The 24,874-nt window shown below is 39.7% G+C and overlaps 1 protein-coding gene and 2 pseudogenes across 1 annotated transcript in view; 2 read left to right on the top strand and 1 right to left on the bottom strand.

Annotated features, from left to right (window-relative positions):
• LOC102838521 overlaps positions 1-5,014 on the bottom strand; it is a 21,108-nt pseudogene extending 16,094 nt beyond the window's left edge.
• Positions 1-24,874, top strand: part of BMP2K (BMP2 inducible kinase) — a 187,559-nt gene that overhangs the window by 41,486 nt on the left and 121,199 nt on the right. The window lies entirely within an intron of this gene.
• LOC102838147 lies at positions 5,582-9,604 on the top strand (annotated as a pseudogene).

Below are 24,874 nucleotides of genomic sequence, written 5' to 3'. Positions count from 1 at the left end.
CTGTGTCTTTGTCAAGTTTCTTTCTGGTTGTTCTATCCATTTTTGAAAGCGGTGTATTAAAATCACCCACTATTATTGTAGATTCATCTATTTCTTTTTTCAAATCTATTAGAATTTGTTTTATATATTTTCATTGGGAGCATAGATATTTCTTATGGTAATTTCATCTTGTTCAGTTGTCCCTTCTCACTATCTGGATCTCTGTTCCTACGTGTTTACCTTCTTTTAAATTGTACTTGTTTTGATCAGAGACTGACCTCCCAGGTTCTCTGAGTTTGTTTTTATAGTTTTGTTCTGTTAACAACTCTTCTTTCTGTTGACTTAATTCAGGGAGGTGCTGCCACATATGTCAATCTCTAGTTGTTGTCTGTTCTTGTTGGTTCTCAGTCCACAGAACTCCCTTTAGGATGTTTTGTAGCGCAGGGTTTGCTTTGGTAAAATCCCTTAGCTTCTGTTTATTCTGGAATGTTTTGATTACACCATTATATTTGATTGATAGCTGTGCAGGATAAAGGATTCTTGCTTGTCAATTTTTTTCTTTCAGGGTTTTATATATGTCTCCCCACTGCCTTCTTGCTTGCATGGTTTATGCTGAGAGATCCAAGCTTAATCTGACTTGCTTTAAGTCACTTTTTATGTGACACTTCTGTTTTCCCTGGCTGTTTTCAGAAGTGTCTCCTTATCTTTGAGTTTGGAGAGCTTGACTATGATATGTATTGGTGATTTTCTTTTGGGGTCTACCCTGCCTGGAGTTTGTTGAGCTTCTTGAATGTTTATCTTCACTTTTCAGGATGTTAGAGAAATTTTCTTCCAGCAGTTCTTCAACTATTTCCTCTGTGGACTTGTGTGATTCTTCATGTTCTGGAATGCCGATAATTCTTGTTATTCCTCTTCATGTTGTCTAACATGAATCTTAGACCTTTCTCCCAATTTTTTTTATCCTTTTTTGTGTTTGTTCTTCTATCTTAGTGGTATTGAGAGATTTGTCTTCCAGCTCACTGGTTCTGCCGTCCATCTTCATCTATTCTACTCCACTGCCCTTTCAGAATATTCTCTATTTCTGTTATTTTGTTATTGATCGTTTGGACCTCTTTCTGTAGGTTTTGAATTGTTTCCAGTGCTGTATCTTAATCTTACTTGATTGCTCCTGTAGCACTTTCCTGACTTCTTCCTTATTTTTCTCAACTGCATTGTAAAGTGTTTTGAAACATTTTATAATCATTTTTCTGAATTCTTTCTCAGGCATTTCTAATGCCTGCCCTCTTTCCAGAATGGAGTCCAGGTCTACTTCTAATCATTTGTCTCAGACATTTTATTTTTTTTCAGGACATATGCTGATATGGTCATCTGCTTTTGCTTCTTGGACATGTTTTATGTTTATCTGTGACCTTAATACTTAATTATGTGTTTTGGTCATTTTTTATGCTTTCCGATTGCTTCCTGGAGTATGATGTGATCAGGATGTGGTCTTCCCTTTTCATTCTTCTTATTGCTTAACTCAGAGTAACTGTCACAGGTGTTGTCTGTTTCCCTGGTATATGGCAGTTTGTATTGGTTGTTGCCTGGGTTTTGGTGTTTTATAGAGTATGATTGTGTCTTGGCTATATGACAGCAGTTGCTGACTCTTCTTGTGTAATACAGAGAGAAAAGAGTCCTCCAAAGGTAGAAGGGGGGGACATATAACAGCAAAACAACACCAGAGGGAGAAAAAAATGAGAGAAAGAAGAAGAAGAAAAAAAAAGACTAAAAAGCAGCACCAACAAAAACAAGACTGAATACTGCAGTCTCTAATCACAGAAAAGGGAGGGGAGGGAGAGAAGGAAAAGAAGGAAAAAAATATATATCTATAGCTTAATATAGCATAGTGGTTATGAATCGGGCTGTGAACCTTAAGGTCAGCGGTTCGAAACTACCAGCTGCTCCGCGGGAGAAAGATGAGGCTTTCTACTCCCGTAAAGATTTACACCCTCAGAAACCCTGTACAGGGTCGCTATGGGTCGGAACCGACTCGATGGCACATAACAACAACAGCAACAATATGAGTATGACTACTTTAATTTCCTCTCTTTAAGTTCCTGCATTCAATGCTGCCTGAGAGATTCCAAGTTGCCAGTGTTGGTTGTTATGCTATACCTCAGGCTCCAATCCAACCTTTGGCCTGTTTTGCCTTTAAACACTTTTTCCCTCCCTTCAGTCCTTTCCTCTTTCCTGTGATAAAAAACAAAACAAAAAAGAAACAGATATTAAAAGTTCAGGGTCTCTGCTTGGGCTGAGTATCTGTGTGCATGTGTGGCAGAAGAACCCACCAGCGGTGAGGGTGGGGGTGGCCACTTGGCTCAGGCTCTCCCTCTATTCACCAGAACGGAGGTGGGCAAACAGTGAGCACACCAATTACCAGATACCAAAGAAAAAACGAAAATCAGGACAAAGCAAAACTGACAAAGTATATTGTCCACCTTTGTCCCAAGGTTGCCGCGGTGTTTTTCCTTGGTGTTTTTGCTACCCCTGTTGCGTCTTTCCGCTTGGTCTCGCCCAGGATGTCGGCTCAGGCCTCCGAGCCCGGCCTGGTAGATTCAAAAGTATGCGATTTTTCACTTCAGCTCCAAACTCCACAAGCTATAAACCTTCCAACCTTTATAATATTCCTATCTCTGTGGTTCTGAGTTTTGGAGCTCTGCCCTGGATCTGCTTTGCCTGGTATTCTGTGTTACTGCTGACGGCGAACTTCACTGCACCTCCACCCTAGCCGCCATCCTGACTCTGATATTGATTTGATGATCTTGAAGAAGTTGTGAGATTCTGTGAACTTATTTTCTCCTTTAAAAATAAAAATCTCTTTATTTTTGAAATTGCAGTAGTGATGTTAAGATCAGGATGTTTTGAGAATTAGATAACAGTGTAAAAGAGTGCATAAGATCTGGCACAGAGAAAAAGCTAACAAAATGCTGTTTAAGTGTAGGAAGTGATTTTTCTCCAGTAGATAAAGAGAAAATATTCTGTATTTGAAGTAATATTTACTCAGTATTATTAGCAGAATGAAAATATTCGACTTGCAGGATGTAGCCAAATTGATCTTAATATATTTAAATTAAATTAAATATTTTGTTGTTTGTGGTAAAAAAATGAAATTCTGTTTTTCAGAATTTGTAGAGTGTAGTAGAAATGTAGTCAACCCAAAGAGAAAACATTGAAGCATTTTTATTCATAAATATCACTGTAGCACTACTTATAACATATTAATTAAAAGTACAACACAGCTGAACCAATTTACTCATGCTAAGTCATTCACTAAATAAATCTTTTGAGTATCAAATCAGGTGGTAAACATTGATGTTACTATGGTAAATGAAGCAGAGGCATTCTTTGCTCTCGTGGAATTTACATTCCAATGGGAAGAAGAGGTGCTAAGTATTCCTAGTGAATATCCAATTGGACAAAGTTTTAGAAGTTTCTGTTGTAGGACTTGCCAACTCCGATGCCTGTAGAGGCAAGGCAGGCAACATAAGAGGGTAAACAGAGCCAGTGCATTGGAAAGCAGAGGCTATGTTTACAGGATAAAGCAACTAACTAGCCATATAGGGATGAGGACCCACATTTTCTTTTTCCCAAGTTTTCCAAGAGACTGACAAATCTAGAATGTCATTGAAATAACACCATCTTTTTTTGAACATTATTTTGAGGTTGGAGTCCTGGTGTGGCGCTGTGGATTAATGTGCGGTACTGCAAAGTCATTTGAATTGCAAAGTCGGCAGTTCAAGCTCACCAGCTACTCCTTGGAAACCCTATGTAGGGTCGCTATGGGTCGGAGCCGGACTCAATGGCACTTAACAACAACAACAGCAACAACATATTGAGGTTTGAGTGTACCATTTACATAGCAAATTAGTTTCACATTCAACAATTTATATGCATTTTGTTTTGTGACATTCATTGCAATCCCCTGTAATGTCACAGCACTCTTGCCATGTCATTGCTGGGTTCCCCTTTTCTATTAATCTTTTCTGCTCCTTCCTGCCTTCTGTACTTCATTTTTGGACAAATGCTGTTCTTTGGCTGATTGTTCTGAGGAGTATGTTCCTTATTAGTGTTACTGTTTACTTCATAGGTCTGCCTTTTGCTTGGCTGAAAGGTGTTTCCCTCCGGGGTGGATTCAGTACTAGGCTTGAAGTGTGTTTAAGATGCAATCCAGAAATAGTACAATCTTTTAATGCATTGCGTGTTCCCAAAGGAGCCCTGTCAGCAGTTCAAAGCTCCTTTGGAGAAACAAGAGGCTTTCTAATCCTGTAAAGATGTATAGCCTGGGAAACCCTGTACAAGGTCACTATGAAACAAAAGGACTTGCATAGCAGTGGGTTGGTTGGGGTCAGTCAAACTGAACATTTCTACAGATTAGATTCAAACCCACCAGCTGCTTCTTGGAAACACTATACAGGGTCGCTCTGACTTGGAACCGACAGCACTGAACTCTGGCAATAGATTGTCAGGCCTTGCTTCTTAGGTGGTGTGTAGGATGGGTTTGAACCACCAACCGTTCAGTTAGTAGCTGAGCAATTGGTAGTGTGTGCTACCAGGATGCTGTAAAAATCATTAGAACATGCAATTTGTGGAAGAAAGTTGAGAAGACTAGTGACTCCATCTTACCAACTTTGGATTGGCTCTTCTTCTCTTTTTGGATTGGCTCTTCTTCTCTTCATCTAGAAAATAGTTTATTCGTCATCTGTAAAATGGAATAACAGTTACAGTGTGTCACCTTTTTAGGACAATTAAATAAGATTATGTATTTGAAAATGCTTTATACACTATCAGTGCTAGATGAATAGTTTGTTCTTGTCTTTGCTTTCCAGTTGCTCCATCCCCGTATCCTCTCTTCAATCAAATATTCCTGACTCATTCTTTCATTGCTTTGTTGGGTTATCAGATAGTCCTTTCAGATACTTCGGCAAGAGTTTAAATTAGTAATCACTCCTCTTAGGTGAGGAATATTTTTACTTGTAAGAGTAATTCCTGGAGTCATTGCCTTTTCCTGAGATCATGAAGTTCTGAGGTGTAGCACAGGATAGTGGGCTAGGAGGATCTTTGCCCAGGCTCCAGTCACACAGCTAAGTGCCTGTTTCACCTATCTTCAATACTATTTTCAGATGACATTGTTTTCTTTGGCAGTGGCTGAAACCAGAAGTAGCTGACAGCTTGGAATTTCCTTTATCTTGTTGATTTGCATGATGACTGTTGATATACAGAATAGAAAGACCATAGGTAATTTTATTCTTCTTTTTCCCTCAGTAAGAAAACAATGCTGGTAGGAATTGTTAAGTACCATCAAGCCAGTTCTGACTCATAGCGACCCTGTATAGGGTTTTCAAGAAGCGGATGGTGACTTTGAATCACTGACCTTGCACTTCAAGTATCTAGTGCATTGAAGCCCAGTCTTTCATAAACATGAAGTGCTTGTGTGTGTTGGGATGTTGGAACTCTAGGTATCTAGGATACTATTCATAAACATTTTCTGTGGCAAGAGACTTATGGTGCCTCTTGGGGGAAGTTACTAGTATGGTTCATTAGCAGCAATGTCTTTCTTGTTAAGATGATAACTCTCAGTGGTGTTAATAGGTTTGTTAGATGGCAAGGGAAGTAGGAATCCCTTGTGGGGAAACGTCTTGTACCTCTTGTTCGTTTCTTCCAATTTCATGAAGAAATATGTCAAAATGTATAGAACAATGGAAAAAGTATTACTGTGTGTAATGATTTATCCACTACTTATATTCAACTACTAATAACATTATACTCTATTTCTTTTATATAATTTTGAAACACATAAATAATCTTTTAAAGAGATTTTTATTGTGAATGAGTGAGGGTTTATAGAGCAATTCATTAGTTTTATGTTCAACAAATAATATACTTTGTTCCATTTCAGTGATTGCAGTCCCTTCCATCAGTTGACAGTAGTGACCTCTTTTCCCCTTAACTCCATGTCTTCTCCTACCTTCATTTTTATTATGAATCAGAATGATGATTGTTCAAAATAATTGGATGTGTACGTCCAATTTTAAAATGTACAACAATCCTGTGTGTGTGTGTGTGCGTTTTCTATTATATGATACTGATTTTTTGAAAAGGTAAGTTTAGTTGTCTTGTATACTGTTGTGCATCTAGCTTTGTCTGGCTGTTTTTTTGTATTGTGACTTACTTGTTCTTCTCTTGTTAAGTAATGTCGAGTTGGGTCTGACTCATAGCAACCCTGTATATGGAGTTTCTGTGGAGTGGCTGGTGGGTTTGAACTGCTTACCTTGAGGTTAGCAGGCCAGTGCATGTCCTGCAGCACCACACTAGAACATTAGCCCTTGTGTTTTCTTGTTTCTAAATTGGAAGGTAGACTTTAAAGTTTATTAGGCTAAAGGCTTTGGACAATAATACTTAGTAGGTGATGCTGTTTACTCTTTATTACATTATATCAGGAAGCACATAATGTCAGATTTTAACAGTATTACTGTCAGATCTCTACACTGTAAAAAGATATTTTCCTTATAATAATTTGGCTCTGTGGATATCCTGTTTCTCATCAACCTTACATCTAAATGTTGGAGTATTGCTGAATCAAACTTTTAATATCCTATTCCTTAGTTTTAAACTTCCTTCTCCTAATCCCACAGATAATCTTTTATCATTTTTGGAGGTTACGAATCGGGCTGCGAACCTTAAGGTCAGCGGTTCGAAACTACCAGCTGCTCCGCGGGAGAAAGATGAGGCTTTCTACTCCCGTAAAGATTTACACCCTCGGAAACCCTGTACAGGGTCGCTATGGGTCGGACCCGACTCGATGGCACTTAACAACAACAACATAGACCCACTCAGTGTATTCAAGAAAATGGGTGAGAACCACAATTACAGGAGACTGTTAAGGCTGTCTAATTTCATGCAAGGAGTCCTGGTGTGGCACTGTGGGCTAAAGCACCAGACTGAAAAGCCGTTTGAAGTGCAAGCTCACCAGCTGCTCCTTGAAAATCCTATACAAGGCCATTATGGGTTGGAACCAACTTGATGGCACATTACAACAACAATTTCTCATAAAATGTTTATAAGTAGGATTTTTAAGTCTTCGAAAAGAAAGTACTGATTAGGAGTTGAGAGACATTCATTAAAAGCAAATTATTATAGTGACTAGAGAGCTCTGGTAGCATAGTGGTTACGAATGGGGCTGTGAACCGCAAGGTCAGCAGTTCGAAACTACCAGCTGTTCCGTGGGAGAAAGATGAGGCTTTCTATTCCCGTAAAGATTTACAGCCTTGGAAACCCTGTACAGGGTCACTGTGAGTTGGAACCAACTCCGTGGCACTTAACAACAACATTATAGTGACTGGGGCACTATTTTACTTTACCAAGTTATATCAAGGAGTCCTGGTGTGGCGCTGTGGGCTAATGCATCAGACTGCAAAGTTGTTTGAACTGCAAGGTTGGTGGTTCAAGCTCACCAGCTTCTCCCTGGAAACCCTATATAGGGTCTCTATGGGTCGGAATCGACTCAATGGCACTTAACAACAACAACAACAAAAAGTTATATCAAATAAGTTAATGTATATTTGTTTTTTATTGGATTCCTGGTGTGATGTTGTAGAATAAGTACTAGACTTTGAACCACAAAGTTGGTAGTTCAAATCCACTAGCTGCTGTTCAGAAACTGTGTTCAGGGTCTATATGAGTTGGAACCGACATGACGACTCTTAGCAACAATAGATTTTTTTAAGGTGAATTGAATGATAGTTTACATGGGAGAGCAGCTTTACATTCATCCGGTTGTATTTCGTTTCATTACAATGATTTCCCCTCCATGCATCATCATTCAACAGGTTTTGCTTCCAATTCCTCTGCTTTGGTTTTTGTTTTTTTTGGATGTACACTAAAGTATTCAGGAATATATAACCATTCAAACAACCAAAGCATATACCCTGCACGCCAGCCCCCTGGCCACCAGCACACAGCCCCTCTCCCTCTTGAGTCTAGAGAGTCTAGAGTCCCCGGCCGCTCCATCTCTCCATGTCGTCATGTCTGCCTCCATCTCTGCCGTTGCTGCCTCTCTGTATAGGGTCCCGTACTCAGCTCTTCTACCTTGATGGTCCTAGGGTCCTCTGTTCCTGGATGGCAAGATCAACCACTCCCCTCCTTTTGTTAGAAAACGTCTACCTTTATGTTTGTAACATTTGCAATCAGTCCTAATAGCAGTTATTCACTGTTGAACCACAGAGTCGTATCTCCGTCTCCTTTCACCAGTCCCATCTAGACAGCAATAGGTTTTTATTAGGAGTGCTGGTGTGGTGCTGCAGGATAAGCACCGGACTTGCTAAATGCAAGGTTGGCGGTTCAGACTCACCAGTTGCTCCTCAGAAACCCTATATAGGGTTGCTATGAGTCAGAACCATCATGATGGCACTAAACAATAACAGTTTTAGCAAGAGGGCAGTGTGGTTCAGTAGTAGAATTCTTGTCTTCCATGTGGGAGACCTAGGTTCACTAGTCAGTTAATGCATCTCAGGGATAGCCACTACTCATCTCTCCATGGAGGCTTGTGTGTTGTAGTGACGCTGAACAAATTTCATCAGAACTTTCAGACTAAGACAGGAAGAAAGGCCTGGTGGTCTACTTATGTAAAGTGAACCAATGAAAACCCTACAGATCGTAGCAGTTTGATCCTATAGGGGTCTCCATGAGTAAAAGACTGACTTCATAGCAGCTAACAAGTTTTAGTAAGGCGTTTACAAATTCCTTCTTTTATGGATGTGTATTAAGTTCCGAACATGTTGATTGATTCATTTTTCATTTACTATTTGCATTGTGTAAGGCCCTCCCAAGTGTTTTAACACCTGTGGAAGAGACAGATTGATAATAGGACCAAGTGTGATGTGTGGTTATGAATAGAGATCTGGGTTTCTGGCATCTGCTTGTTTCACTGACAATGATGTAGCAGAAGCACTATCTTGAGGCTTCGGTGTGAAAACTACAGGCCAGCCGTCCAGGTCAAGCCCACTGTCTGCTATGCTAAGAACACTTTTGAAGAAACATGTCCATACCATTTCCAGTTGCGGGTACTGGATAACTCTTGAGGGTGCCTCAAACCCAAGCCTAAACTGACGCCCACAGTACAGAAACTTATTAATCGAGAAGCAAAGAGTTATACACTCAGTTTTAAAGAAAACAAAAATTGTGAAAAAGTCCAAAGACTCCAGAAGTGAATTGTTGATTACTTGTAAAACATGCAATAGCACAGTTAGACATAAAGGTAAAAGTAGTCGCTGTCAGTCATCATTGAGGAGCACTCCTTCAACTAAACCCACTCTGAAGACACCAGAGAGGAAGACGCTGAATGCTGCAAACCAAAATCATGCTATGTCTGCAGCCAAAGGCAAGAGCCCTGCATTGATTTTCAGAACATCTACATCTGGACAGTCAACACCCACTTTCTCTTCCTCAAAAAATATGAGCAAAACAAAGAAACACTTCTCTCAACTAAAAATGTTCCTTAGTCAGCAAGAAACCCCAAAGACCCCAAAAATGGACTTTAGAAATTTCTTATTTTCTCTATAAAGGATGGATTTTGAAAATAGATGTCTAGTGTAATGTCTGGAACTAAAGATAATTAGAAAAACTATTTTTATCTTTAGTTGTTTTGGGGATATATGAATATTAGGTCTAAGAGTAAACTTTTCTTGGTATCCTTCAGTGTTTATGGGGAAGATAACTTGTTGGCATGAATAACTGAATCCTGCCTACCTCCCAAAGTGATTGTTAGTATCAAAAAATGTATGAAAGGTCTTTTGAAGTAGTGAAGACATATATGGGTATAACTGCGGGGAAAAAAATAGAGATCTGTCTGGGTTTGTTTCGTAGAAGCACTGTTCAGTTTGTAGGAATGTCTGATTGCATGAACAAATATTTATCAAGTACTCATTAATTCAACATTACATGTTTCCAAAATATTTGGTACTGACATTTAGGTCCTTTTGGATCATTGCAAATCAATTTTCAGTACTGGATAGATTGAGAGTTTCTTAATTGTTGCTCTGGTGGCGTAGTGGTTACGAATTGGGCTGCGAACCTTAAGGTCAGCGGTTCGAGGGAGAAAGATGAGGCTTTCTAGTCCCGTAAAGATTTACACCCTTGGAAACCCTGTACAGGGTCGCTATGGATCGGAACCAACTCGACGGCACTTAACAACAATTGTTGCTTGGTGGCATATTTCTTACCTTCCTAAGCAGAAGATAAATTAGGTCTGTAGCTGGTATTTATGAGTAACCAGTAGAGTCAGAGTTAGTAGAACCTATTGATCTTTTTTGATACCCTTTTGTGCATTTTTATTGTGCAAATAATTCTGCCTGCTGAGATTACTAACATTTATGCCCTTATTTTAGAGTCCTGGTGTGGCTCTGCATGATAATACACTGGACCGTAAGGTCAGTTTGAACTGCAAGGTTGTTGGTTCAAATCTACCAGCTGTCCTCGGAAACCCTCTACAGGGTCTCTATGGGTCAGAACCATCTTGACAGCACTTAACAACAACAAAAATTTTCTTACTCTTCTTGATGCCGTTTTAATGCGATGAGTAATTTTGTTGTTCACTTAGAATAAATTGTTCTGTATATTTTTTAAAAAAATTATCAATGAAATGCATCTCTTATAACAACATAACAATGGCATGTAAAGAAAAGGTTTAGTTTCCTCTTTCAGTTATGTGATTCTGAAACAATTTGGGGATGTGTTTTTGCAAATATTATACAGATATGTGTTGTTATTTTTTGGAGGTGGGTTGAAAATATGCCATGTAAGATGTCATATGCCTGTGGAAAGAAGCCCTGGGTACAGAATAGAATGATGAAACACTCAGCTGCTAACTGAAAAGTTGGCAGTTAACACCTTCTCAGCAGCTCTGTGGGAGAAAAGACCTGGTGATCTGTTCTTGTCAAGATTATTGTTAAATCCTGTACAGTCCTAACGACTCATAGAATTTCCAAGGCTGTAAATGTTAGTGGGAGCAGAAAGCCCCATCTTCATAGGAAGCCCGATGGGATAGTTCTACTGTCACACTGGGTTGCTATGAGGTGAAAATTGGCAGGACAGCACCTAACAACAACAACCATATGAAAAAAATAAATGATAAACTTGTAGAACGTATGAGGGTGAGTCAAAAATCATACTTAAACTCTGTTGGCTGTACTAATTAGCACTTTTCATTCAAGGTCACTGCTGTGCAAGAGTGAACATATGCAAACACAATTAGGACTGGTACTTGAAGGAAGGTAAAAATTTCTTAAAATTAAAATCATTAGGTGTGGTGAGACACGGATTCATCACTACGAGTCTGAGAGTAAATGGCAGAGTACGGAATGGAAATATCTTCAATCGCTGACCAAGAAAATGTTCAAAAGTCAACCTTTAGCTGATTTCTGGGGCCATTATTGGAACACTATCAGGAAAAAGGTTCAGCAATCATCCTTGCTTATTACAGTGAGATGCTCGCTGAAGAGCTGAAACCTAAATTGTGGATGAAGTGCAGGAGTGCTATCGAAGGGTTTTGTGACCTTGCTTGACAGTGCATGTCCACATACCTTTGCCAACACTGTTGACACACTGCAAAAACTTCATTTTGAGGCGTTAGAGCATCCTCCCATAGATTCAGTCTATCAGTCTTTCACCTGTTTGTTCTGAAAGCAGCCCATCGAGGACAAAGATTCACCTTTGATGAAGTGAAGACAACTGGTGCATCTGTGGCTCGCAGCTCAGCCTAAAATATTTTTACTATGAAAGCTTGTTAGGCAGATGGACAAAGTGTATTAAAAAGCGAGGAGAATATTTTGAAAAATGATGTATTTGTCTTTTTTAAAAGTTTATTAAAATAAATTTTATAGCCAGAGGGCAGATAATTTTTGACTCACCCTAGTACTTGTATTTCTTAGATTCCAATAGATATGAAAGCAAGTTATAGAAGGGGAAATATAAGTGGCCAAAACTCAAAGGTAAATGTGCTGAATTTTCCTGGTAATCAGGGTAATGCAGATAAAAATTACGTTAGAGACTTTCTCCATCAAACTGACAAAATGAAAAAATCTTCACTAAAGCATGGTGAGGATGTAGTGAGAAATATGTTTTTTTATGTTGCTTGTAGAGTTGCTGCAACAATTCAGAATGTAAACTTAGAGCAGTATCTAACTTGAAATATACATTCTTTTGACTTTGTTACTTTTACTTTTATTACCTATTCTGCGTAAACAAAAACAGCAGCCCTCAATGTTTGTACAAAGGTGTTCAGTGGAACATTGTTGGAAAGGGCAAGAAAAACAGTTGGACCATCCTGAATGTCCATTTGGAAATGAGTGCATTGTGGTATATAATTGGTAAGTGGAGCCTTAGTGGCACAGTGGTTAAAGTACTTGGCTGCTGATTGAAAGGTCAGTGTTTCAAACCTAATGGCCACTTGTGAGAAAGATGAGGCAGACTGCTTCTGTAAACATTGGTAGCCTTGGAAAACCTATGTTGTTGTTATGTGCCGTGGAGTCAGTTCCGACTCATAGCGACCCTGTACAGGGTTTCCGAGGTTGTAAATCTTTACAGGAGCAGAAAGCCTCGTCTTTCATCCACGGAATAGCTGGTAGTTTCGAACTGCTGACCTTGTGGTTCACAGCCCGATTCGTAACCACTATAGGGCAGGCAGTTCTACTCTGCACTACAGGGTTGCTATGAATTATAATTGCCTAGAAAACAATATATAGCATGCCATATTACATATGTATGTTGTTGTTGTTAAGTGCCTTTAAGTGGGTTCTGACACATAGCGATCCTATATAGGCTCTCCCAGGAGCGGCTGGTGGATCTGAACCACTGATCTTGCTGCAGTTAGTAGTCTAGTGCTTATCCTACAGTCGCAGCTATTTAAAAGAGTAAGTTAAGCCATGTCCACTGACATAAAAGAGAGGTGCTGATTTAATATTTATCATTGCTTTTGTTGTTAGATGCAGTCGAATTGGCTCATACTTATGCATAACAGAGCAAAACACTGCCAGGTCTTGTGTCAAGTTCACAGTCGCTGCTACACTTGAGCCTATTGCTACAGCCACTGTGCCAGTCTATCTCGTAGGGGGTCTTCCTTTCTTTTGCTGACCCTCAACTTTCCCAATCATGATGTCGTTCTTCAGGGACAAGCCCTTCTAGATAATATGCTCAAAGTATGAGCAATGAAATCTGGCCATCCTGGCTTCTAAGGAGCATTCTGTACTTCCAACCTAGATTTGTTTGTTCTTGGCAGTCCGTGGTACTTTTAATGTTCTCCTCCAACACCATAACTCAAATGCATCAATTCTTTTACAGTCGTCTTTATTCACAATCCAACTTTCATATCCATATGAGGTTATTGAAAACACTATGGCTTGGGTCAGGTGCACCTTAGTCCTCAAACGGACACCTTTGCTCTGCGACACTTTAGAGAGGTCTTGTGCAGCAGATTTGCCTAATGCAATACATCTTTTGATTTCTTGACTGCAGCTTCCATGATCATTGATGGTTGATCAGAGTAAAATATTTATTGCCTGTTTAATACGATTTTTTTTTAAGTGTTTGGGTAAAGGGTATCACCTCTCTGATATAGATGTGTCATTGTTGTTGTTAAGTGCCATTGAGTCAGTTCTGACTCATAACGACCCTGTATAGGGTTTCCGAGGAGTGGCTTGTGGGTTTGAGTCACTGACCTTGTGGTTAGCAGTCCAGTGTTTATCAGTCTGGTGTTTATCCTACAGCTCCACAACAAAATCTGGAACATTTGCATAACCATTATCTGACAAGCCCTTAAAAATAAATTTTATCAGTACAAAGTAAGTGAGGGATTTCTTAGGTGATTGGAACTCGCAGTTAGATGGAGTATTGTTCATAGTGATTGATTTCGGGCTGATTGGAATTGTGCGCATGAGGAACTGACCAAGAGACAGTCATATGAACAGAACAAGTGGATATTGAATGGTTTGGAATCAGAAAGGTGTGCGCCGGGATTGTATTCTTTCACCATACTTAATCAGTTTGATGTTGAGCACATAATCTGAGAAGCTGGATTACATGAAGAAGAATGTGACATCAAGACTGTAGGAAGACTCATTAACACCCTGCACTATGCAGATGTTACAACCTTGCTTGCTGAAAGCCGAGGACTTTAAATATTTACTGAGGTACATCAAATACCACAGCCTTCAGTATGGATTGCATCTCAATGTAAAGAAAACAAAAATCCTCACAACTCAACCAATAAATAACATCATAACAAATGGAGAAAAGATTGAAGTTGTCAAAGACTTGATTTTGATTGGCTCCACCATGAACATTCATGGAAGCAGCAATAATGAAATCAAATGATATATTGCACTAGGTAAATCTGTTGCACAAGACCTCTTTAAAGTGTTCAAGAGCAAAGATGTCAGTTTTAGGACCAACGCGCATCTGACCCAAGCCATGGTATTTTCCATGTCCTCATATGCATGTGAAAGTTGAACAGTGAATAAAGAAAACCACAGAAGATTAGATGCATTTGAGTGGTGTTGGAGCAAAACACTGAAAGTACAGGGACTTCAAGAAAGACAAACAGGGTTTGTGTTGAAAGAGTTACAGCCACAAACTCCTTGGAGGCAACGATGGTGAGACTTTGTCTCTCATATTTCAAACATATTATTAGGAGGGACCAGCTCCTGGATAAGGACATTATGCTTGGTAAATTGGAGGGTCAGCAAAAAAGAGGAAGACCCCCAATAAGACGGATTGACCCTGTGGCAGCAACAGTGGGCTCATGGGTAACAACAGTTGTGAGTATGATGCAAGGACTTAGAAGTATTTTGTTCTATTTACATAGGGTCGCTATGAGTCAGAGCCTTCTTGATGGCATGTAACAACAACAACAGTGTAAAAGTGGTGTTTCAATGGTTAACTGTTTGCTATCTGAATAAAGGTTGATGGTTTGAACCCTCAGTCACTTTGTGGAAAATCTTGGTGTTCTGTTCCCTTAAATATTATAGCTTTGGGATCCCTATGTTGTTGTTGTCAAGTGCCATCAAGTCAGAACCAACTCATAGCGACCCCATGCACAGCACAACGAAACAATGTCTGATCCTGGGCCAACCCCACCACTGTTGCCACACTTGACACCATCAATGATGCCACCTGGCTGATCCATCTCGTTGGGGGTCTTCCTCTTTTTCTCTAACCCTCCATCTTACCCAGCATGACATCCTTCTCCAGCAACTGTTCTCTCTTGACAATATGTCCAAAGTATGAGAGACGAAGCTTAGCCATCCTGGCCTCCAAGGAGCACTCTGGCTGCACTTCTTCCAAAATAGATCTATTGGTTCTTTTGGCAGTCCATGGCACTTTTAGTATTCTCCTCCAACACCACAACTCAAAGGCATCAATTCTTCTACGATCTTCCTTATTCACTGTCCAGCTTTCACATCCATATGAGGTTATTGAAAACACCATGGCTTGGGTCAGGTGCACCTTAGTTCTCAAGCTGACATCTCTTGTTCATATGGTACCTCCTGAAATGGTTGAACATTTTAACCTTTTCCTTTTGATACAATGATTCTGTGTATTCCTTCCATCTTCTCTTGATGCATTCTGCATCATTCAATAATTTGCCCAGAGAATCTTTCAATAACGAAAGTCGAGGCTTGAATTTTTTCTTCAGTTCCCCCAGCTTGAGAAATGCTGTCCGTGTTCTTCCCTTTTGGTTTTCTAGTTCCAAATCTTTGCATATTTTATTATAGTACCTGGTTTTGTCTTCTTGAGCTGATCTTTGAAAATTTCTGTTCAGCTCTTGGACCTCTTCAATTCTTCTATTTGCTTTAGTCTCCTCTGACATCCATTTTGACCTTTTCCTTCTTTCTTGTCTTCTTAATGACTTTTTGCTCTCTTTATGTATGATGTTCTTGATGCCACCCCACAACTCTTCTGGTCTTCCGTCTTTAGTGTTTAATGCATCAAATCTGATCTTCAGATGGTCTCTAAATTCAAGTGGGATAAATTCAAGGTCATATTTTGGCTCTCGTGGGCTTGTTTTCGTTTTCTTCAGCTTTAGTTTGAATTTACATGTCAGTAATTGATGGTCTGTTCCACAGTCTGCCCCTGGCCTTGTTTTCACTGATGATATGGAGCTTTTCCATTTTCTCTTTCCACAGATGTAGTCAATTTGAATTCTGTGTGTTCCATCTGGCAAGGTCCATGTGTATAGTCATCTCTTATGCTGTCTAAAGAAGGTATTTGAAATAAATCATTTGTCTTGCAGAAATCTGTCATTCGTTCTCTAGCATCATTTCTATCACCAAGTCCAAATTTTCAAACTACTGGTCCTTGCTCTTTGCTCCCAACCTTTGCATTCCAGTCACCAGTAATGAGCAATACATCTTGATTGCATGTTTACTGTGTTTCAGATTGAAGAAGTTGGTAGAATTCTTCTATTTCATCTTCACTGGCTGTAGTGGTTGGTATATAAATTTGAATAATAGTGGTATTAACTGGGCTTCCCTGTAGGCGCATGGATATTATACTATCACTTACAGCATTGTACCTCATGACTGATCTGGATATTTTCTTTTTGACGATGAATGCAACACCATTCCTTTTCAATTTGTCATTCCCTGCCAATAGTAAACCATGTGGTTATCAGATTCAAAATGGCCAATACCAGTCCATTTCAGCTCACTAATGCCTAATAAAATAATCGATGTTGATGCTTTCCATTTCATTTTTGACAACTTCCAATTTTCCCAGATTCATACTTTGTACATTCCACGTTCTGATTTTCAGTGGATGTTTACAGCTGTTTCTCTTCATCTTGAGTTGTGGCCCATCAGTAAATTAAGATTCTGTGTGCTCTTCTTCCCCGAGCATAACTCTATTCACGTCATCATGGTCAACTCTACTTTGAGGAGGCATTTTTTCCCCCAGTCTCATTCTGAGTGCCTTCCCACATTCCGGTCCTGTATCTTACAATGTTTCTCTGCTATTCATAGAGTTTTCAGTGACTAACGATTCGAAAGTAGTTTGTCACTCTTTCTTCCTAGTCTGTCTTTGCCTGGAAGCTCATCTGAAACCTGCCCACCATGGGTGACCCTGCCGGTTATTTAAAATACTGGTGGCATAGCCCTCAGAATCACAGCAACTCAAGCCACCACAGCACAACAGACGAGTGGTGGCCGTTTGGTTTTATGTTGATACTGTCACTTTAAATTTCGATGTCAATTCTGATGCAATCAAGATACAATCAAGATGTTCTGTCCTGATGCTATCAATCCTAATACAATCAAGATGTTCTCTCCCAAGATGGCGGCTCCTGGAACAGCTGAGAGTCTTGATCCAGAATACAGTGGATTTCTGGATTCCCTTACAATTCTCCAGCTTTAAACCCTCCAATCCTCCAAACATAGCTTTATATTTGTTTCAGAGTTCCAACACTATCTTGTGAGCCCTCTTGGCCTGGTGTTCCGTGTTGTTGTTGTCCGAGCTCTGATGGAATTTAGGATTTAATTTTTGGCTTATTTCCTTTTTTTGTCTGCTTGTCCTGCCCCACAATCCCCGTTCAGGCCTTTTTTCAGGATCCCTATGGGACTGAGCTCCTTAGTAACATGATAGGAACAAATTAGTTTAACAGAAGAAAAGATTGAGGTGTGATACACAATTATTAAAGGTATCTAACTTGTGGGGCAAGGAGCTCTGGTAGCATAGTGGTTACGAATTGGGCTATGAATCTAAGGGTCAGCGGTTCGAAACTACCAGCTGTTCTGCGGGAGAAAGACCAGGCTTTCTGCTCCCGTAAAGATTTACAGCCTCAGAAACCCTGTACAGGGTCGCTATGAGTTGGAATCGACTCCAAGGCACATAACAACAACAACAACTTGTGGGGCAGTGGTTTTCAATAAGGTTGCCCTTAGCCGGGTGAAAGGTATATTGTCAGTATACTAGTTAATGCTAATTGAAGAAAATTTAGGTTGGCTTTGTAAAGCCACTATCCATTTTAATAGAACTTTAATTCCTATTTTTGTGAAGGGAGAAAAGAGGTGAGATTTCTGCTAGCTGTCCCATGTGAGCCTCATGTATACACTGGCGAAAGCATGGGGAGCTTGAGAACCACTGCTCTTCTTGTTTAGTGCCCTAAGTTGGTTCTCACTCATTAGCAACTCTGTCTGGGGCTTCAGAAGAGCCACTGCTGGGTTTGAATGGCTTTCTTTGCCATTAGCAAAGTGCTTATCCTACAGTGCCACACCAGGACCACTCTGTATGGAAGAACAATTAAGAGGAACTTCTTTACAGGTATTACCTAATTTATGATGGGACTTCATGATGGGGTTGGTTCTGACTTAAGTTGAATATAGGCAGTCCCTGAGTTACGTATGTCCCATTTACTTGTCCTTTAATGCAGGACTTTGAACTGGTTCGAACAGACCAGATTTTTACAATTTGGGTGATTCGACATAGGGAAAATTTAGGATTGAAGCCTGAAACTGGAGCCTTGGAAGAAACTTAGTGAGCCCTGATGCATGAGATTGGATTATTGGCAAGACTCTGGAGAGCCATACACATTCTAAATGGTGTACTAAGCTGCCATCTTTGAGTGGGGTGCCACCACTTTTGAGAGCAGTACCTTCGTGGCTCAGCTTTAATGTTATATTGTGAGGACAAGTTGTTGTTAGTGCCTTGAATCGTTATGACTCATAGGGACCCTGTATTGGGTTTCTGAGGCTATAAATCGTTATGGGAACAGAAAATCTCCTCTTTCTCCCAGCAAGAACAGCTTGAACTGATTGGAACATCCACTGTTGTTAAGTTCCATTGACTCAGTTCTGATTCATAGCGACCCGATACAGGGTTTCCTGAGGAGCAGCTGGTGAGTTTGAGCTGCTGACCTTTTGGTTCAAACTGACCTTACAGTCCAGTTCTTATCCTACAGCATCACACACCAGGACTCCGAATCATCCCTACTGGCAACAAATTCTTTTATCACAGTCATTTTCATTTGCGGCACATGCAGCTTTTAAATCATTGAAAGGCTTTGAGCTGTTTCTTGCACTAAAATAAGGCTAAATAAGAACCTTGTGCATCTGTTCCAACACTCTACAAATTCTTAAAGACACAGTTAAGAGCAGATCTCATTCATAATCTGGGGCCTTTCTGTACGTCATTTTAAAAACAAGTTTTCATCATTATTGCCTTTTTTATCAGTATCTTTAGAAATCTGATCTTTATTTGTCTTTTGGGGTTGGAAACATTATAAATAAACTTGTAGGTATATTTTTAATACATATATAAAAGTATACATTATTAAAATTTGCTCCAAGGATGAAGAACAGTTCAATGACCCTGATATTTTGTCTGTTGGGATCATAACTCCACTGTGCAAGGTTCTGGGTCATCTGGATTATCCCTGGGAATGGGTATTGCATTTCTATCAGAACACTAGGGAGAGTTGTCTTTTTGGAGTTTTTCAACAACTTTCCATTCGCTTCCTCATTATTTCTCTTTTCTTCAGTGTTTCTTTTCTCCAAAATTCTTCAAGTCCTGGTCTGTCAATTTCCGGTCTTCATGATCTAGGGGCTGTTCTACATCAGCAATATCAATTTTCAAGCTGTAACATTGTATGTAGTGCGGAAGGGGGGGAGGGTTTCATAACCTGACTAACCTGACTATGTCATAAGTCAGAGACTACCTGTATTTAGTCATGCAACTAAACACTGTACATAAAAAAAGTCATTTTCCTTTTCATAGTAGCTTTCACAAATATACTACTCATTTTACTTTATCTGATCAATATTTGTTAGTATTTGGTGTACATTTGTAATTCTGTATAATACCCGTATCATCCTGTATTTGAGCCCTGGTGTGGTGCTGTTGGATAAGCATTGGACTGGTAACTGCAAGGTCAGCAATTCAAACCCTTCAGCTGTTCTAGGAAAAACCCTGTACAAGATCTTTATGAGTAGGAACTAACTTCATGGTACACAACATCATTCCATATTTGTAATTACGAAGTTAGCATTAGTTTTTACAACTCTGCCTTTTTCATGACATTACATTTGACATGTTTGGTCACTGCCAGTAGTGTTTAGGTGTATATATGGAGTAAGTCAGCAACTGAAGTTCATGATAATGTAGTCCGTATTGTAGATAATAGTGCTAGAGGAAGTGATGAGGTGAATTTGAATTGGTTATGAAAAACTTGTGTGAGGAAAACAAATGATGAAGAATTTGGTAGATATATGCATTGAAACATTTACTGATGAAGATCAAAGAGCACAGCCTTCTGTATGGATTGCATCTCAATGTCAAGAAAACAAAAATCCTCACCACTGGACCAATAAACAACATTCTTATCAATGGAGAAAAGATTGAAGTTGTCAAGGACTTCATTCTTCTTGGATTAACTATCAACACTCGTGGAAGCAGCAGTCAAGAGATCAGACGACATATTGCATTGGGCAAATCTGCTGCACAGGAACTTTTTAAAGTGTTGAAGAGCAGAGATGTCAGCTTGAGGACTAAGGTGCGCCTGACCCAAGCCATGGTATTTTCAATAACCTCATATGGATGCGAAAGCTGGACAGTGAATAAGGAAGATCGTAGGAGAATTGATGCCTTTGAGTTGTGGTGTTGGAGGAGAATACTGAGAGTGCCATGGACTGCCAAAAGAACCAATAGATCTGTTTTGGAAGAAGTGCAGCCAGTGTCCTCCTTGGAGGCCAAGATGGCTAAGCTTCGTCTCTCATACTTTGGACATATTTTCTGGAGGGAACAGTTGTTGGAGAAGGATGTCATGCTGGGTAAGGTGGAGGGTTAGAGAAAAAGGGGGAGGCCCTTTACGGGATGGATTGGCCAGGTGGCATCATTGATGGACTCAAGTGTGGCAGCGGTAGTGAGGTTGGCCCAGGATCGGACATTGTTTCGTTGTGCTGTGCATGGGGTCGCTATGAGTCGGTTCCGACTCGATGGCACCTGACAACAATGCCTTAATTATCTTGTATTGCTATAACAGAAATCTAGTGGGTGGCTTTAATGAACATTTATTTTTTCACAGTTTAGGAGGTTAGAAGTATAATTTCAGGGTGCCAGCTCTAGGGGAAGGCTCTCTCTGTTGGCTGTAATAGTATGGATTGGTGACAACTCTAGTGGCCTAAATGTGTGGCACTGTAGGATAGGCAGTAGATTGCTAACCACAAAGTTAGCAGTTCAAGCCCATCAGCTGCTCATTTTGTTGTTGTTAAGTGCTGGCGAGTCTGTTCTGACTCATAGCTACAACCCTGTATAGGGTTTCTGAAGAGCGGCTGGTGGGTTTTACCTTCCGACCCTGAGGTTCAAAATGACCTTGCGGTCTAGTGCATTCTCCTGCAGCACCACACCAGGACTCCTGGAAAACCTCATACAGGGTCACTGTGAGTCGGAACTTCTTGATGGCACTTTACAACAACAACAATTAATACTTAATCAGAACATTTGGGGAATGCATATAAATTATTCTATTTCTTGTTTAGGGCAGACACTATTATTTACCGTGTTTAGGAATATGGGTATAATTTGAAATCCAAATTAATGAACACATTTTAATGTTTCCATTCAGAAAAAGTAGCATGCCTTAAAAAACCAAACCAAATCCATTGCTGTTGAGTCAATTCTTATAGTGACCCTATAGGACAGAGCAGAACTACCTCAGGCAGCCCTTAAGGCTGTAATCTAGACTTCCACGTCTCTTTGTCCTGGAGTGGCTGGTGGGTTTGAACCACCAACTTTTAGTTAGTAGTCAGTCCCTTGACCACTGTGCCTCCAGGGCTTCTCACAATTTAGACAGATCTCTTAATATAGGGCTAGTGGAATTGTAATGTTTTACTTTTAGCAACAAGTATCTTTTGAAGAAAATTTAGTTAGTAATTTCACAGAGATAAAATGATATTGTGTGAGGATGTGGGGTAAGAGTGATTAAGTATAGGATGCATACATAGTTCATCAGCTGCATAATGTATACATAATCATCTGAGGTGTACTTTTCTTCCTTCCCTTACATAATTTAAAGCATAAACAAAAGCAAAATAATTACAAGGAGCAGGGGATTTTTACACACTCATACATACACCTTGAAGCATGGCTGTGTTTGGGAAGCACTTCTTTTAGAGTAATTTTCTAGAGTTAGACTATTGTTTTTAAACAAATGCTATTTAAATGAGTTAATCTTACTTGTCCTGGTGTGGCACTGTGGGTTAATGCATTGGACCGAAAAGTCACTTTGAACTGCAAGGTTCAAGCTTACCATTCTCTCTTTAGAAAACCTATACAAGATTGCTATTGGATTGGAACCTACTCGAAGACCAACAATACCAGTGGTATGGAGTCCTGGGTGGCGATGTAGGATAAGCATTCAACCTTAAGGTCGGTTTGAACCTCAAGATTGGTGGTTCAAAATCACCAGTCATTTCTTGGAAACCTATGCAAAGTTACTAGGAGCTAGAACTGACTTGATGGCGCTAACAACAATGACATACCAGGGATGGGGAACGTGTGGCCCATGGGCCATATTGTTGCTAAGTGCTTTTGAGTCCATTCCAACTCGTAGTAGTAACCTTGTATAGGGTTTCCGAGGAGAGGCTGGTGAATTTGAACTGCCGACCTTGTGGTTCAAGCCATCCTTGTGGTCCGGTGCTATAACCCACAGTGCTACACTAGGACCCCATGAACCGTATAAGGCCTGTGAAATCATTTGGTCTGGATGTGCCAAGACAACCACATTTCGAGCCATCACGTTGTTGTTAAGTGCAATTGAGTCGGTGCTGATTCATAGTGAGTGAATAGGGTTACTGTATAGGGTTTCCAAGGAGCAGCTGGTGAGTTTGAACCACTGACTTTGCAATTTAAACTGACTTTGTCCAGTGCATTATCCTGCAGCACCATACCTGAACTCCCATTGCTGGTGGTGGTTATGTGCCATGGACTTGGTTGTGACTCACAGTCAACCTGCATAGGGTTTCTGAGGCTGTAAATCTTTACTGGGGCAGAAAACCTCATCTTTCTCTCATGGAGCAGCTGGTAGTTTCGAACTGCTGATCTTGAGCTTAGTAGCCTGACTTGTAACCACTACACTACCAGAGCTCCTTAGACTTCCATTACGGGTGATTTAATTAAATGTTTGACCAAATATAGCAGGGTAATTTTTTTAAGTTGATATTTTTGTATGACTCATGAATGATGTTATAAATTTTGGCAGGAAAAAAGTTCCTTACCCTAGACCTATACTCACACCTCCATATTTAGATTCATTCTGATTTTCTGTAGTTTCCTGAATTTTTAAAATCAAAGGATATTTGAGTAGTATATTTTGACACTTTATTTGGCATTTTACTTTTCTGTTAATATTTGTGTATAAAATTAATGCTAAACAGAATTCTTTGAAAGTGATGCCTTATATTTTATAACTTTAGGAGTCCTGATGTGGAACTGCAGGATAATGCAAGGCCAGAGATTCAAACCCACTAGCCTCTTCTCAGAAACCCGAGGCAGGTTCTCTATAAGTAGGAACTGACTCCAACAGCACTTAACAACAACAGCCTAAAGAAAATATCTTTCCCAACACCATCGGTTTACTCATTCCTGTAAAGTAGGGTGATTTCCTGTACATTGTTATTAGTTACTGCTGAGTCTGCTCCAGTTTATGGCTATCCCAGGTACAAGACAAAAACATTGTCTGATCTTGCAGCATCTTCATGGTTTTTGATATTCTTGTGTATTGTTGTAGCCATTGTGTATTTTGAGTGCATTCCAACCTAGGGGACTCACCTTCCAGCAGCACATCAGACTATTCTTTTGTGATTCGTAGGGTTTCATTTGCTTATTTTCAGAAGTAGACCTTTGTCTTAGTCTAGACTTCCCATATGCTATATATACATGGAAACCCAAATCTAGAACATGGTATTGTGCCATTAATTTCAAATACTGGTTTTCTTGTAACTTCAATTGAAAGATAAGGGGAATTTGAAATGAATCTGTCTTGGTTCTGTATCTAGGCATCTTTCCCCTAATTACCTTCAGCAGTTTGCTTTTCCTTTGACTGTTTTGCATTTAATTGGAGTCATTAGTAACACACTTTTTTGGTCTTAAATTACAACTAAGCTACAGAATGCCTTATGCAAAAATAAGTTTTTAAGATCTCAGTTAAAAATCTGAATGTATGTTGTTTTTGTTAAGTGCTGTGAAGTAGGTTCTGTCTCATAGCCATCCTATATAGGGTTTTTGAGGAGCAACTAGTGAATTTGAATTGCTGACCTTGTGATTGAAACTGACCTTTGAGGTCCAGTGCATTATCCTGTGCAGAGACTTCAAAAAGTTCTTAGAAAAATGGAATGAAAAGAAAATGAAATTTAGTTCTATAAGCTTTTAAAAACTCTCTTGTAGATGTACAAACAGTTAAATGCTTGGCATTTAACGCAAGGTTGGTGGTTGCACCTCAGGAGAAATTTCTGGTGATTTGTTTCCAGAAAACTCAGCCACTGAAAACTGTCAGACACAGTTCTAGTCTGACATACATAGGGTCGCCATGAGTTAGAATCTACTCAATCAACTCAATGACGGTTTATTTTTGGTGTGTCTTTTGTTTTTAATACTTGTGTGTTCACACACACATAAACACGTGCTCATATGAGGTTTCAAAAAGTTTATTGAGAACAATGGCATTTTTTTTTCTTAAATGTTTTATTGTGAGTTATGTGATAGTTTACATGGGAGAACATTAGTTTTACATTCATTCTATCATACATCGTCTCATTGCCATAGTTACAATCCCCTGCATGCAATCCTTCCCTGTACCCCCAGGTCTTCAGCACACAGT

This window comes from Chrysochloris asiatica, unplaced genomic scaffold (assembly GCF_000296735.1).
Source record: "Chrysochloris asiatica unplaced genomic scaffold, ChrAsi1.0 scaffold00214, whole genome shotgun sequence".
In the NCBI taxonomy this organism is placed as follows: Eukaryota; Metazoa; Chordata; class Mammalia; order Afrosoricida; family Chrysochloridae; genus Chrysochloris; species Chrysochloris asiatica.
This window is presented reverse-complemented; position numbering and strand designations above follow the sequence as displayed.